Genomic DNA, 16479 nt, shown 5'->3' on the forward strand with positions numbered 1-16479 from the left:
TGCATGAAAACTTGTTCACCATCATTAAATCTCAGGCCAACACAAATCCAAAGTGCAATAACAAAGCAGCTCACTGTGGTCAGAATGGCTAGAAGGAAGCAGACAGGAAACAACAAGTGTCAGAAAGGAGGTGGAGAGAAGGGAAGCCTCCTGCACTGTTGGTGGGAGTGTAAAACAGTGCAGGCACTACGCCCAGCGGTGTGGAAATGCCTCACAAATTGAAGAATCCATGTCCCATATGATCCAGCTATTCCTCTGTGGCGTGTTTATCTGAAGAACTCAGAAACACTACGGGGTAACGACACGTGCACCATGAGTTCAGCACAGCCTTACTCCCGCTATCCAAGACATGGAAGCCGCCCTGGTGCCCAGCAAGTGATGAATGCAGAAGGAAGAGGGGCTACAGCCACACAATATGATACCACTCAGCCGGAACAAAGGATGCAATCCAGCCATTTGTGACCACCAGAATGGCTGTGAGGGTTTTAGGGGAAGTGAACAAGCCCCAGGAAGAAAGTAAAATACCGTAGGATCTCACTTACAGGGACAAGAAAAAGCAAGCACTAACCAACAGGTGGCACAGGGCATTGGATTGAGGGTCCCAGAGGCAAAGCGGGGCGGTGATGGAGGGTGAAAGAGAGGATTAGATACAAGTGTGCGGTGAGGGCCTGTGATTAGGCTTACGCTGGTGAAGATGATGTAACCTACACAGAAGTCTAAAGCGATGAGGATGTAAATCTGGAAGATATAGGATGTTCTAAAGCAGGGTTATGGCAATAAATTCACCTAAAATCAAAAATCCAAAAAGGGGTCCAGAACGACGGCATAAAGTTTTGGGGGCTGAAAGAGATTACAGAAGGTGAACTTCCAAGGATGGAAATCACCTCCAAATGCTTGCGGATGCTAGAGAAAGGTAGACCATTCCAAATAGGTGAAGAGGGATACTACCAACAGAACAGGATCCGTGCTAAACCCATGAACCAACGGAAAATGTTACCGTCCATGATGTTACTACTAATCACCTTCACCAATAATCCAAACAGGCCCACGTCTTCCCAAGTTCAGGCAAAAGGTTGGTCCAAAAGCACAATTCAGGTCCGGCCCTGTGGTGGAGTGGGTAAGTGCCCACGTTCCCCTTTGGTGGCCCGGGCCTCACTGATTCACATCACGGGTGCAGATCACATTACCAGTGTTAGGAAATATAGATTTCATGGTCCGGTGCGGACAAGGATCATAAAAAAGTAGCAATTGTGAGGATACGCTACCATTGCGCCCCAGAAAATGAACCATGAGAACATTACAGTCTATGAACGCATCTGTTACACTTCCCGAAAAGAAGAAGGAAGGAAAACCTGTGAGCTGCCAAGATGGAATCGGCAGCCTGCTAGGAGATGACTCGATCGTTGCGCATCACAGGATTGCCTGGGCAAGTTCAACTTGGGAGGGACTCCAGGAGTTTCTCTGGGGAAGGTCCACCCACTTGGCCATCTGCACAAGATAGAAGACATACAACCCAGGATAATCTTACAGGAAAGAAACCAGTGTCTAGAGAGAATGTAGCAGAAAGTTCGAGCAGACCTTACAAAGTTCGACATTCGCTGCCTTTTTTTGGCTTGTGAATTTCTCTGACTTTCAAACGTTGAAGCAGAGTCTGTCTAAAGAGTGACATCATCTTTCATTGTGGATTAGTCAGGTGGGATTTCTGTTCGCCTTCCATTTTCTGTTACCTGTTTTTCTTTTCCATAGTATAATTATCATGGTCTTTCTCAGCTATCTCCCTCAGACATGCTTATCAGTCAGTTCTCCTTCATTCCAAGTGATTAATTTTGTATTTCTTTAATCACCGTATGTGTTCTAGGCCGAGGTGTGAGTGCTTTCATGACTCTTGGTTGTTGTCTTTGAATTTGCACCGGTCCATTGTAGGCATCTTTGCTATCCTAGCCTAGGTCAAACTAAGCACTGAGAACACGTGGTCATCTGGGTTGGTTTGACATCCTGAGATCAGAAACTCCAAAATATAGGTGGTCCTGGAAACCCCCTACACGTACACAATCTTTCCGAGACAAATTAGACAAATCTGATGAATTCCTCTCTCCAGGAAAGATATATTTCTGTCTCTTTTCTGGAATTGGGAAGTTTCTAACTTGACCCCTGATCCTTGAACGTACCCCTAGATTCCGTCTAGATTCGGGCTTACCTTATTTCTATAGGCTGTGCCATTTGTTTGACTTACATCCTCAGCCCTGGCACGTTTATTTTTCTTGAAACAGAATTGCAATGTTCTAATTTTCAGCCAACTTCCTTACATATGGTGTCAAAACACATAATCAATAATCCTTCTCTGGCAAGAGGTAGGGGGAGAGAATTTCATTGGAGCCAAACTGAGCACTCTAGCCTGGGAGGGCAGCCTTCACAAAGGAACGAAGCCCTCTGGAAAAGGGTGCTTTTCAGCACACTTGTAGAGCCCTTCCAAACAAAGAGACATACCCCAAGCATGACAGGGGTCCATTCCTTCAAGGCTTCCAAGACATCTCTTGGGACACATTAGCATGTAACCAGTGGGCCCCCGTGATGCCAGAGCTATGGAATGGGTGACTGATCTTCAAAGAATGCTAGGGTCCTAGGAAAGGAGGTATTGATTCTTCTCTTCAATGTCTTCAAGACGTCATTCTTTACTTTGGATTATGCTTAAGACAGAAGGATAACGTAGGATTGATAAGCCCAAAGACCGGCCTCTTGTTTCCAATCAAGTTTCAAGCTAGAATTGGCATGGCCTCCCCATAGACTTGAATAGATGACAATGTTCTCCTCTCAGTGCTTGTTCCTGTATTCTCGCTTCTCCCCAAGTATTTCTTTATTATCCCTTGAATCAGAGTCTGAGTTATCTCTTCCAGATTCTGTGCCCGCTTTCTGTTTGTCAAAGCTCTTTCTGGGTATCTCTCCCTTTAATAGCCTAGCCTAGGCCAATCCTCAGACTGTAACCATGCGGCCATCTTGGGGGACATGTTTACCATGATGTCATAAACAACGTCCAAACTCTAAATTGTCCTGACAAGCTCCTTGCACACAGAGTTTCAGAGCCATCTCAGAGCAGTCTGACTCCTCACCCTTTCCAGGGAGGATAGTTGTCCTTTTTCTGGATTTCTTGTCGGTTTCTAACTTTCTCCTGGAACTTTGGAAGGCCTGCTACATTCTCTCTACACACTGATTTCTTTCCTGTAAGATTATCCTGGGTTGTATCTCTTCTATCCTGTGTAGGTGGCCAAGTGGGTGGACCTTCCCCAGAGAAAGTCCTGGACTCCCTCCCAAGTTGAAGTTGTCAAGGCAATCCTGTGACGCGCAATGATCGTGTCATCTACAAGCACTCTGCCGATTCCACCTTGGCAGGTCACAGGTTTTCCTTCCATCTTCCTTTGCGGAAGTGTACCAGAGGCGTTCATAGATTGTAATGTTCTCGTGGTTCTTTTTCTGGTGCGTGTTGGTAACATATCCTCACAATTGCTACTTATTTATGATCCCTGTCCGCACCGTACCATGAAATCTATATTTGCTAACACTGCTAATGTGATCTGCACCCGTGATGTGAAACAGTGAGGCCCCGGCTACCAAAGCTGAACGTGGGCACTTACCCGTTCCACCACAGGGCCGGCCCAGAATTGTAATTTTGGACCAACCTTTTGCCTGAACATGGGAAGACGTGGGCCTGTTTGGATTATTGGTGAAGGTGATTAGTAGTAACATCATGGACGGTAACATTTTCCGTTGGTTCATGGGTTTAGCACAGATCCTGTTCTGTTGGTAGTATCCCTCTTCGCCTTTTTGGAATGGTCTACATTTCTGTCGCATCCGTAAGCATTTGGAGGTTATTTTCCATCCTTGGAAGTTCACCTTCTGGAATCTCTTTCAGCCCCCAAAGCTTTATGCCGTCGTTCTGGACTCCTATTTTGATTTTTGATTGTAGGTGAATTTATTGCCTTAACCCTGCATTAGAACATCCTATATCTTCCAGATTTACATCCTCATTGCTTTAGACTTCTGTGTAGGTTACATCATCTTCACCAGCGTAAGCCCAATCACAGGCCCTCGCCACACACTTGTGCCTAATCCTCTCTTTCACCCTGGCTCACCGCCCCGCTTTGCCTCTGGGAACCCCCAATCCAATGTCCTGTGCCACCTGTTGGTTAGTTCTTGCTTTTTCTTCTCCTTGTAAGTGAGATCCTACGGTGTTTGACTTTCTTCCTGGGGCTTGTTCACTTCCCATAAAACCCTCACAGCCATTCTGGTGGTCACAAATGGCTGGATTGCATCCTTTGTTCCGGCTGAGTGGTATGCTCTTGTGTGGCTATCGCCCACCTTCCTTCTGCATTCGTCCCTTGCTGGGCACCAGGGCGGCTTCCAAGTCTTGGATAGCGGGAGTAAGGCTGTGGTGAACTCAGTGGTGCACATGTCTTTATGCGGTAATGTTTCTGAGATCTTCGGATAAACACGCCACAGAGGAATAGCTGGATCATCTGGGACATGGATTCTTCAATTTCTGAGGCTTTTCCACACCGGTGGGCGTAGTGCCTGCACTGTTTTACACTCGAACTAGCAGTGCAGGAGGCTTCCCTTCTCTCGAACTCGTCTCTGAAACTTGTTGTTTCCTGTCTGCTTCCTTCTAGGCATTCTGACCACAGTGAGCTGCTATGTCCTTGCAGTTTGGATTTGCATTGGCCAGAGACTTAATGATGGTGAACAAGTTTTCAGGCACCTGTTGGCCCTCTTTAGCTCTTCTTGGGAGAAATCTCCGTTTCCATCTTTTGCCCAGGTTTTCATTGGCTTGTCTTCTTTTCTACTGGAGACGTGTGAGTCAATACTATCTTTGGGCTTTTCACCCCTTGTCCAATGTGTGGTTTGCAAACACCCTCTCCCAGTTGTTGTGCTGTCTTTGCATTGAGTCGATGGTTTCCTTGACTGGGCAGAAGCATCTGCATTTGATGTGGTCCCGTTCGGTTCTTGTTTCCTTTGTTGCCCTTGCCCAGTCAGACTTGCTTCTTCCAAATTGGCGGCTCAGACAGATGGCAAAGAGCACTCTGCCTAGGTCTTCTCCTACACGTTTCACGGTTTCAAGTCTGCCATTAAGGGCTTATATCCATTTCAGGTGGTGTGTGTGCCAGGTATAACATCATGGTGTACTCTCGTTGTGCTCCATGTGGCTGTGCAGGCTTCCCAGCACCGTTTCTTGTAGAGACTCTCCTTTCTCCACTGTCTCCTCTTGGCTCCCTGGTCGAAAGTGGGCTGTCCAGGTACGTTTGAGTTGGGCTCTGGGCTCTCGATTCTGTTGCATGGGTCTGTGTGCCTGTTTTGGGTCCCAGACTGTGCCGTTTCGGTACCTAGCGCTTCGTCCTATACCTTGAAATCCGAAATTGTGTTACGTCGCGCTTTGTTCATTTTCCAGAGGATTCCTTTGCCTATTCAGGGTCTCTTATTGCTGGCTAGAAACTTTAGGATTCTCTCTTCTATCTCTGTGACAAATATTGCTGCAACTTTGACTGGGATTGCATGGAATCCAGAGATTCCTTTCTCCGGTATGGACGTTTCAAGTGTGTTCATTCTTCCATTCCTAAATCCCTGAATAACGTTATTTTTCATTGTGTCTTTTTGAATTTCTTTCCCCAAAGGTTTGCCAGTTTTCGAATTAACATAGCTCTCACCTGTTTTGCCACGGTTCTTCATAGAGATCTTATTCTTCTTACTGGCAAGCTGTTTTTTTTTTTAGCTTCAGTTTTTCTATTCTTTGCTACATTTAACTGGTTTTGCATTGGCAGAAGTGCATCGCTTTGCTCACATCGGCTGGCAGTGCTCCTGTATTTGCTGTGGAAGTCTGGCCATGCCTAACGTCCCTTCCCGTCTGTCTCTAGACTACCTGGGACGCCTGCCCCAGAATGAGTGAAGCAGTGGTGAGCAGGCTCACCCCCAGGATTCCACCCGGCCCAACGACCCAGAAGGTGCCGAAGTCACCCCTGTACCACCAGCCGGCCCCTTTCATGTTCCGTTGGCAACCTGCAGTTGAGTGCAATGGGACTTGAATATACTACTTGAGCCCAACTCTGGCACTGTGTAGATGAGGCCAGGTTGTTTTTCGGGTGCACTGTGATGTCAGAGGATTTGTCATAATTTTGTCTCTGCTGTCCCGGCATGCTTCATGGACGCATGGTTTCAGAGCCCGCTTGGAGCGGTCTCATGACTCGTCCTTCCCAGTTAGCCAAGGTTTGACATTCGCTCTCATTTGTTGGCTTGTGAATTTCTCTGACTTTCTAACGTTCAAGCAGAGTGTGTCTAAAGACTGGCATGTTTCATTGTGGATTATGCAGGTGTGATTTCTCTTCGCCTTCCATTTTCGGGGAGCTTTTTTTCTTTTCCATAGTATACTCGTCATGGTCTTTCTCAGCTATCTCCCTTAGATATGCTTATCAGTCCGTTCTCCTTCAGTCCGAGTGATTAATTTTGTATTTCTTTAATAACCGTATGTTCTCTAGGCCGAGGTGTGAGTGCTCTCGTGATTCTTGGTTGTTGTCTTTGAATTTGCACCGGGCTCTTGTAGGACTCTCTTTCTATAGTAGCCTAGGTCAAACTAAGCACTGAGAACACGTGGTCATCTGGCGTGGTTTGACACTCTGAGATCAGAAACTGCAAATTCGTGGGGGTCCTGTCTACCCCCTCCACCGACATAATGTTTCAGACACAAATTAGACAAATCTGATGAATTGCTCTCTCCAGGAAGGATATTTTTCTGTCTCTTTTCTGGATTTGGGAAGTTTCGAACTTGACCCCTGATCCTTTAACGTTCCCCTAGATTCCATCTAGATACGGGCTTACCTTATTTCTATAGGCTGTGCCATTTGTTTGACTTACATCCTCAGCCCTGGCCTGGTTATTTTTCTTGAAACAGAATTGTGATGTTCTAATTTTCAGCCAACTTCCTAACATCTGGTGTCAAAACACATAATCAATAATCCTTCTCTGGCAAGTGGTAGGGGGAGAGAATGTCATTGGATGCAAACTGAGGACTCTAACCTGGGAGGGCAGCCTTCACAAAGGAACGAAGCCCTCTGGAAAAGGGTGCTTTTCAGCACACTTGTAGAGCCCTTCCAAACAAAAGACATCTCCGAAGCATGACAGGGGTCCATTCCTTCAAGGCTTCCAAGACATCTCTTTTTTTTTTTTTTAAAAGGTTTTATTTTTTTCCTTTTTCTCCCCAAAGCCCCCCGGTACATAGTTGTATATTCTTCATTGTGGGTCCTTCTAGTTGTGGCATATGGGACGCTGCCTCAGCGTGGTTTGATGGGCAGTGCCATGTCCGTGCCCAGGATTCGAACCAACGAAACTCTGGGCCGCCTGCTGCGGAGCGCATGAACTTAACCACTCGGCCACGGGGACAGCCCCCAAGACATCTCTTGAGACATATTAGCATGTACCAAGTGGGACCCGTGACGCCAGAGCTATGGAAAGTGAGACTGATCTTCAAAGAATGCTAGGGGCCTAGGAAAGGAGGCATCGATTCTTCTCTTCAATGTCCTCAAGACATCATTCTTGACTTTGGATTATGCTTAAGGCAGAAGGACAACGTAGGTCTGATAAGGCCCAAGTCCGGCCTCCTGTTTCCAAACAAGTTTCAAGCTTGAATCAGCATGGTCTCTCCATAGACTTGAATAGATGACAATGTTCTCCTTTGAGTGCTTGTGCCTCTATCCTGCTTATTGCCAAGGATTCCTTTCCTATCCCCTGAATCAAACTCTGTTTGATCTCTTCCAGTTTCTGTGCCCGCTTTCTGTTGGTCAAACCTGTTTCTGAGTACCTGTCCCTTTAATAGCCTAGCCTAGGCCAATCCTCAGACTGTAACCATGCGGCCATCTTGGGGGACATGTTCACCGTGATGTCATAAACAACCTCCAAATTCTAAATCGTCCTGACAACCTCCATGCAAACAGAGTTTCAGAGCCATCTCAGAGCAGTCTGACTCCTCACCCTTTCCAGGGAGGATAGTTGTCCTTTTTCTGGATTTCTTGTCGGTTTCTCACTTTCTCCTCGAGCTTTGAAAGGCCTGCTACATTCTCTCTAGACACTGATTTGTTTCCTGTAAGATTATCCTGGGTTGTATCTCTTCTATCCTGTGTAGATGGCCAAGTGGGTGGACCTTCCCCAGAGAAAGTCCTGGACTCCCTCCCAAGTTGAAGTTGTCAAGGCAATCCTGTGACGTGCAATGATCGTGTCATCTACAAGCACTCTGCCGATTCCACCTTGGCAGGTCACAGGTTTCCCTTCCTTCTTCCTTTGCGGAAGTGTACCAGAGGCGTTCATAGATTGTAATGTTCTCGTGGTTCTTTTTCTGGTGCGTGTTGGTAACATATCCTCACAATTGCTACTTATTTATGATCCCTGTCCGCACCGTACCATGAAATCTATATTTGCTAACACTGCTGATGTGATCTGCACCCGTGATGTGAAACAGTGTGGCCCCGGCTACCAAAGCTGAACGTGGGCACTTACCCGCTCCACCACAGGGCCGGCCCAGAATTGTAATTTTGGACCAACCTTTTGCCTGAACTTGGGAAGTCGTCGGCCTGTTTGGATTACTGGTGAAGGTGATTAGTAGTAACATCATGGACGGTAACATTTTCCGTTGGTTCATGGGTTTAGCATAGATCCTGTTCTGTTGGTAGTATCCCTCTTCGCCTCTTTGGAATGGTCTACATTTCTGTCGCATCCGTAAGCATTTGGAGGTTATTTTCCATCCTTGGAAGTTCACCTTCTGGAATCTCTTTCAGCCCCCAAAGCTTTATGCCGTCGTTCTGGACTCCTATTTTGATTTTTGATTGTAGGTGAATTTATTGCCATAACCCTGCATTAGAACATCCTATATCTTCCAGATTTACATCCTCATTGCTTTAGACTTCTGTGTAGGTTACATCATCTTCACCAGCGTAAGCCTAATCACAGGCCCTCACCACACACTTGTGCCTAATCCTCTCTTTCACCCTCCCTCACCGCCCCGCTTTGCCTCTGGGAAGCCCCAATGCAATGTCCTGTGCCACCTGTTGGTTAGTTCTTGCTTTTTCTTCTCCTTGTAAGTGAGATCCTACGGTGTTTGACTTTCTTCCTGGGGCTTGTTCACTTCCCCTAAAACCCTCACAGCCATTCTGGTGGTCACAAATGGCTGGATTGCATCCTTTGTTCCGGCTGAGTGGTATGCTCTTGTGTGGCTATCGCCCACCTTCCTTCTGCATTCGTCCCTTGCTGGGCACCAGGGCGGCTTCCAAGTCTTGGATAGCGGGAGTAAGGCTGTGGTGAACTCAGTGGTGCACATGTCTTTATGCGGTAATGTTTCTGAGATCTTCGGATAAACACGCCACAGAGGAATAGCTGGATCATATGGGACACGGATTCTTCAATTTCTGAGGCTTTTCCACACCGCTGGGCGTAGTGCCTGCACTGTTTTACACTCGAACTAGCAGTGCAGGAGGCTTCCCTTCTCTCGAACTCGTCTCTGAAACTTGTTGTTTCCTGTCTGCTTCCGTCTAGGCATTCTGACCACAGTGAGCTGCTATGTCCTTGCAGTTTGGATTTGCATTGGCCAGAGACTTAATGATGGTGAACAAGTTTTCAGGCACCTGTTGGCCCTCTTTAGCTCTTCTTGGGAGAAATCTCTGTTTCCGTCTTTTGCCCAGGTTTTCATTGGCTTGTCTTCTTTTCTACTGGAGACGTGTGAGTCAATAGTATCTTTGGGCTTTTCACCCCTTGTCCAATGTGTGGTTTGCAAACATCCTCCCCCAGTTGTTGTGCTGTCTTTGCATTGAGTCGATGGTTTCTTTGACTGGGCAGAAGCACCTGCGTTTGATGTGGTCCCGTTCGGTTCTTGTTTCCTTTGTTGCCCTTGCCCAGTCAGACTTGCTTCTTCCAAATTGGCGGCTCAGACAGATGGCAAAGAGCACTCTGCCTAGGTCTTCTCCTATACGTTTCACGGTTTCAAGTAATCCATTTCAGGTGGTGTGTGTGCCAGGTGTAACATCATGGTGTACTCTCGTTGTGTTCCATGTGGCTGTGCACGCTTCCCAGCACCATTTCTTGTAGAGAATCTCCTTTCTCCACTGTCTCCTCTTGTCTCCCTGGTTGAAAATGGGCTGTCCAGGTACGTTTGAGTTGGGCTCTGGACTTTCGATTCTGTTGCATGGGCCTGTGTATCTGTTTTTGGCCCAAACTGTGCCGTTTCGGTACCTAGCGCTTCGTCTTCTATGTTGAAATCAGAAATTGTGTCACGTCCCGCTTTGTTCATTTTCCTAAGGATTCCTTTGCCTCTTCAAGGTCTCTTATTGCTGGCTAGAAACTTTAGGATGCTCTCTTCTATCTCTGTGGCACATATTGCTGCAACTTTCACTGGGATTTCATGCGCTCCAGAGATTCCTTTCTCTGCTATGGACGTTTCGAGTGTGTTCATTCTTCCAACCATGGATCCCGCAATATTCTTCTTTTTCCTTGTGTCTTCTTGAATTTCTTTCCCCAAAGGTTTGCTAGTTTTCGAATTAACATAGCTTTCACCTGTTTTGCTAGGGTTCTTCATAGATATTTTATTCTTCCCACTGGCAAGCTGTTTTCTAATTTTCTGACCTTCAGTTTTCCTATTCTTTGCAACTGTTAATTGTTTTTGTTTTGGCAGAAGTGCATCGCTGTTCTCACCTCTGCTGGCCATGCTCCTGTATTTCTTGTGGAAGTATGGCCCTGTCTAACGTCTCTTCCCATCTGCCTCTACACCAGCTCGGACACCTGACCCAGAATGACGGAAGCAGTGGTGAGGAAGCTCACCCCCAGGATTCCACCTGGCCCACCCCGTGCCACCGACCCATAAGTTGCGGACCTCACCACTGCACCACTGGCCGGCCCATTTCATGTTCCATTGGCACCCTGCAGTTGAGTGCAATGGGACTTGAAGAGGCTACTTGAGCCCAACTCTGGCACTTTGTAAATTAGGCCAGGTTGTTATTCGGGTCCACTGTGATGTCAGATGATTTGTCATAATTGTGTCTCTGCTGTCCCGGCAAGCTTCACGGACACACGGTTCCAGAGCCCGCTTGGAGGAGTCTCATGACTCGTCCTTCCCAGTTAGCCCAGGTTTGACCTTCGCTGCCGTTTGTCGGCTTCTCAATTTCTATGATTTTCAAACGTTGAAGCAGAGTCTGTCTAAAGATTGACCTCATCTTTCATTGTGCATTATTCAGGTGTGATTTCTGTTGTCCTTCATTGTTCTTGGAACTTTTTTCTTTTCCATAGTATATTCGTCATGGTCTTCCTCAGCTGTCTCCCTTAGATATGCTTATCAGTGCATTCTCCTTCATTCCATGGGATTAGTTTTGTGTTTCTTTAATAACCGTATGTTCTCTAGGCCGCGGTGTGAGTTCTTTCGTGACTCTTGGTTGTTGTCTTTGAATTTGCACCGGTCACTTGTAGGAATGTTTGCTATCCTAGCCTCGGTCAAATTAAGCACTGAGAACACGTGGTCCTCTGGGTTGGTTTGACATCCTGAGATCAGAAACTCCAAAATCTAGGTGGTTCTGGTAACCCCCTTCACGGACACAATGTTTCCGAGACAAATTAGACAAATCTGATGAATTGCTCTCTCCAGGAAAGGTATTTTTCTGTCTCTTTTCTGGATTTGCGAAGTTTCGAACTTGACCCCTGATCCTTGAACGTTCCCCTAGATTCCGTCTACATACGGGCTCACTTTATTTCTATAGGGTGTGCCATTTATTTACCTTACATCCTCATTCCTGGCCTCTTTATTTTTCTTGAAACACAATTGTAATGTTCTAAATTTCAGCCAACTTCCTTACATATGGTGTCAAAACACATAAGCAATAATCCTTCTACAGCAAGAGGTAGGGGGAGAGAATTTCATTGGAGCCAAACTGAGCACTCTAGCCTGGGAGGGCAGCCTTCACAAAGGAATGAAGCCCTCTGGAAAAGGGTAATTTTCAGCACACTTGTAGAGCCCTTCCAAACAAAGAGACATACCCCAAGCATGACAGGGCTCCATTCCTTGAAGGCTTCCAAGACATCTCTTGGGACACATTAGCATGTACCCAGTGGGCTCCTGTGACGCCAGAGCTATGGAAAGTGAGACTGATCTTCAAAGAATGCCAGGGGCCTATGAAAGGATGCAGCGATTCTTCTCTTCAATGTCCCCAAGACATCATTCTTGACTTTCGATTATTCTTAAGGCAGAGGACAACGTAGGTCTGATTTGGCCCAAGTCCGGCCTCTTGTTTCCAATCAAGTTTAAAGCTTGAATCAGCATGGCCTCCCTATAGACTTGAATAGATGACAATGTTCTTCTCTCAGTGCTTGTCCCTCTATTCTGGTTTCTCGCCAAGGATTCCTTTCTTATCCCTTGCATCAGAGTCTGTTTTATCTCTTCCAGTTTCTGTGCCCGCTGTCTGTTTGTCAAAGCTGTTTCTGGGTATCCCTCCCTTTAACATCCTAGCCTAGGCCAATCCTCAGACTGTAACCATGCGGCCATCTTGGGGGACATGTTCACCGTGATGTCATAAACAACCTCCAAATTCGAAGTTGTCCTGACAGCCTCCATGCACACAGAGATTCACAGCCATCTCAGACCAGTCTGACTCCTCACCCTTTTCAGGTAGGATAGTTTTCCTTTTTCTGGATTTCTTGTTGGTTTCTCACTTTCTCCTCAAACTTTGAAAGGCCTGCTACATTCTCTTTACACACTGGTTTCTTTCCTGTAAGATTATCCTCGGTTTTATCTCTTCTATCTTGTGTAGATGGCCAAGTGGGTGGACCTTCCCCAGAGAAAGTCCTGGACTCCCTCCCAAGTTGAAGTTGCCCAGGCAATCTTCTGATGTGCAATGATCGTGTCATCTCCTAGCACTCTGCCAATTTCACCTTGGCAGGTCACATGTTTTCTTTCCTTCTTGCTTTGGGGAAGTGTACTAGATGCGTTCATAGATTGTAATGTTCTCATGGTTCTTTATCTCGTGCGTATAGTTTACGTGTCCTCACAATTGCCACTTATTTATGATCTCTGTCCGCACCGTACCATGAAATCTATATTTGCTAACACTGCTAATGTGATCTGCACCCGTGATTTGAAACAGTGAGGCCCGGGCCGCCCAAGCGGAACGTGGGCACTTACCTGCTGCACCACAGTGCCGGCCCTGAATTGTCCTTTTGGACCAACATTTTGCCTGAACTTGGGAAGACCTGGGCCTGTTTGGATTATTCGTGAAGGTGACTCGTAGAAACATGATGGACGGTAACTTTTTCCCTGGGTTCATGGGTTTAGCACGGATTATGGGCTTTGGGTAGTATTCCTCTTCATCTATTTGGAATGGCCTACCTTTCTGTAGCATCAGTCAGCATTTGGAGGTGATTTTCCATCCTCGGAAGTTCACCTTCTCTAATCTCTTTAGGGCCTCCTAAGCTTTATGCTCTTATTCTGTACCCCTTTTTGGATTTCTGCTTGTAGGTGAATTTATTGCCATAACCCTGCTTTAGAACATCCTATAGCTTTCAGATTTACATGCTCATCGATTTAGACTTCTGTGTAGGTTCCATCATGTTCACCAGAGGAAGCCGAATCACAGGCCCTCACCACACACTTGTGATTCATCATCACTATCACCCGCCACCACCGCCCCGCTTTGTCTCTTGGAACCCCCAGTCAAATGTCCCGTGCCACCTGTTGGGTAGTGCTTGTTTTTTCTTCTCCATGTAAGTGAGATCCTACGGTATTTGACTTTCTCCCTGGGGCTTGTTTCACCTCCCCAAAAACCCTCACAGCCATTCTCGTGATCATAAATGGCTGCATTGCATCCTTTGTTCCAGCCGAGTGGTCTGCCATTGTGTGGCTATAGCCCATCTTCCTTCTGCATTCGTCGCTTGCTGGACACCAGGGTGGCTTCCAAGTCTTGGATAGCGGGAGAAAGGTGGTGCTGAACTCAGCGGTGCACATGTCTTTATGCAGTAGTGTTTCCGAGTTCTTTGGATAAACACACCGCAGAGGAATAGCTGGAACATGTGGGACATGGATTCTTAAATTTCTGAGGCAGTTCCACACCCCTTGGCGTAGTGGCTGCACTGGTTAACACTCCCACCAGCAGTGCAGGAGGCTTCCCTTCTCTCCACCTCCTCTCTGACACTTGTTGTTTCCTGTCTGCTTCCTTCTAGCCATTCTGACCACAGTGAGCTGCTATGTCCTTGCAATTTGGATTTGCGTTGGCCTGAGACTTAATGATGGAGAACAAGTATTCATGCACCTGTTGGCCCCTCTTTAGATCTTCTTGGGAGAAATCTCTGTTTCCATCTTTTGCCCAGGTTTTCATTGGCTTCTGTTTTTTTTTGTTTTGGAGACGTGTGAGTTGATTGTACCTTTGGGCTTTTCACCCCTTGTGAGACGTGTGGTTTGCAAACATCCTCTCCCAGTTATTGTGCTGTCTTTGCATTGAGTCGATGGTTTCTTTGACTGGGCAGAAGCATCTGCATTTGATGTGGTCCCGTTCGGTTCTTGTTTCCTTTGTTGCCCTTGCCCAGTCAGACTTGCTTCTTCCAAATTGGCGGCTCAGACAGATGGCAAAGAGCACTCTGCCTAGGTCTTCTCCTACACGTTTCACGGTTTCAAGTCTGCCCTTCAAGGCTTTAATCCATTTGAGGTGGTGTGTGTGCCAGGTGTAACATCATGGTGTACTCTCGTTGTGTTCCATGTGGCTGTGCAGGCTTCCCAGCACCGTTTCTTGTAGAGAATCTCCTTTCTCCACTGTGTCCTCTTGGCTCCCTGGTCGAAAATGGGCTGTCCATGTACGTTTGAGTTAGGCTCTGGGCTCTCGATTCTGTTGCTTGGTTGTGTGTGCCTGTTTTTGGCCCAGACTGTGCCGTTTCTGTACCTAGCGCTTTGTCCTATATGTTGAAATCAGAAAGTGTGACAGGTCCTGCTTTGTTCGTTTTCCTGAGGATTCCTTTGCCTCTTCAGGGTCTCTTGTTGCTGGCTAGAAACTTTAGGATTCTCTCTTCTATCTCTGTGGCAAATATGGCTGCAACTTTGACTGGGATTGCATGGAATCCAGAGACTCCTTTCTCCGGTATGGACGTTTCAAGTGTGTTAATTCTTCCATTCCTAGATCCTGGAATACCCTTCTTTCTCCTTGTGTCGTCTTGAATTTCTTCCCCCAAACGTTTGCTAGTTTTCGATTGACATAGCTTCCACCTGTTTTGCTAAGGGTCTTCATAGAGATCTTGTTCTTCCTACTGGCAAGCTGTTTTTTTTTTTTTAGCCTCAGTTTTTCTATTCTTTGCAACTCTTACTTGGTTTAGTTTTGTGAGAAGTGCAACGATGTTCTCACATCTGCTGGCAATGCTACTGTATTTGCTGTGGAAGTCTGGCCCTGTCTAACATCTGTCGACGAATATAATCCATTTCCAACCTATAAATGAAAATTTGGGTGAGTTTATTCTGAGCTTAAATCTGAGGATTATAACCCGATAGAGTCTTTCCACAAAGGAACAGAGCACTCCAAAGAAGTGGGGGTATAAGGGTGGTTATATACCCTCAAAGAGGATGTTTCACATAGGATTGAAATGTCCCTTTTACAATCGTCGCGAGACTGCTCTGTCAGCACAGCGATTGATGGAAATAGCAGGTAGGCCTGCTGTCTGGGTGAACACAGCAGGGTGGCAGTCTGTTGTCTCCAGCTGGGTGGTCACAGGTGAGCTGGGAGGTGAGTGCAGCAATCAGTTCCTAGCTTAAGGAAAAATGCTTATCCCTAAGGAAATCCTAATGTGGGGGGAAGTTGCACCTTTATCTCAAGGGCCTTTGTTCTGGCCATAGGAAATGTCTAAGCAGATATGCAATGCGTGCTCAATAGCCACAGTCAGGCCCTTTTAAAAAAAAAAAGTCAGGCCGAATTAGGTTTATACCAAAAGGCTTCCTCATATACTCCAATATATCCTATTGCTTACCATTTTTATTTGTCACATCCATTCCCATGTGCCTCTACACTACCTCGGACGACTGCACCAGAATGACTGAAGCAGTGGTGAGCAGGCTCACCCCCAGGATTCCACCAGGCCCCCCCCCCCAGGCCACTGACCCAGAAGGTGCGGACCTCACCAATGCACCACTGTCCAGCCCCTTTCATGTTCCATTGGCAACCTGCAGTTGAGTGCAATGGGACCTAAATATGCTACTTGAGCCCAACTCTGGCACTGCATAGATGAGGCCATGTTGTTTTTTGGGACTACTGTGATGTCAGAGGATTTGTCATAATTGTGCCTCTGCTGTCCCTGCAAGCTTCATGGACACAGGGTTTCAGAGCCCGCTTGGAGCAGTCTCATGATTCACCCTTCCCAGTTAGCCCAGGTTGGACCTTCGCTGCCTTTTTGTGGCTTGTGAATTTCTCTGACTTTCAAACGTTCAAGCAGAGTCTGTCTAAA

Source organism: Equus przewalskii, chromosome 32 (genome assembly GCF_037783145.1).
Source record: "Equus przewalskii isolate Varuska chromosome 32, EquPr2, whole genome shotgun sequence".
NCBI lineage: Eukaryota > Metazoa > Chordata > Mammalia > Perissodactyla > Equidae > Equus > Equus przewalskii.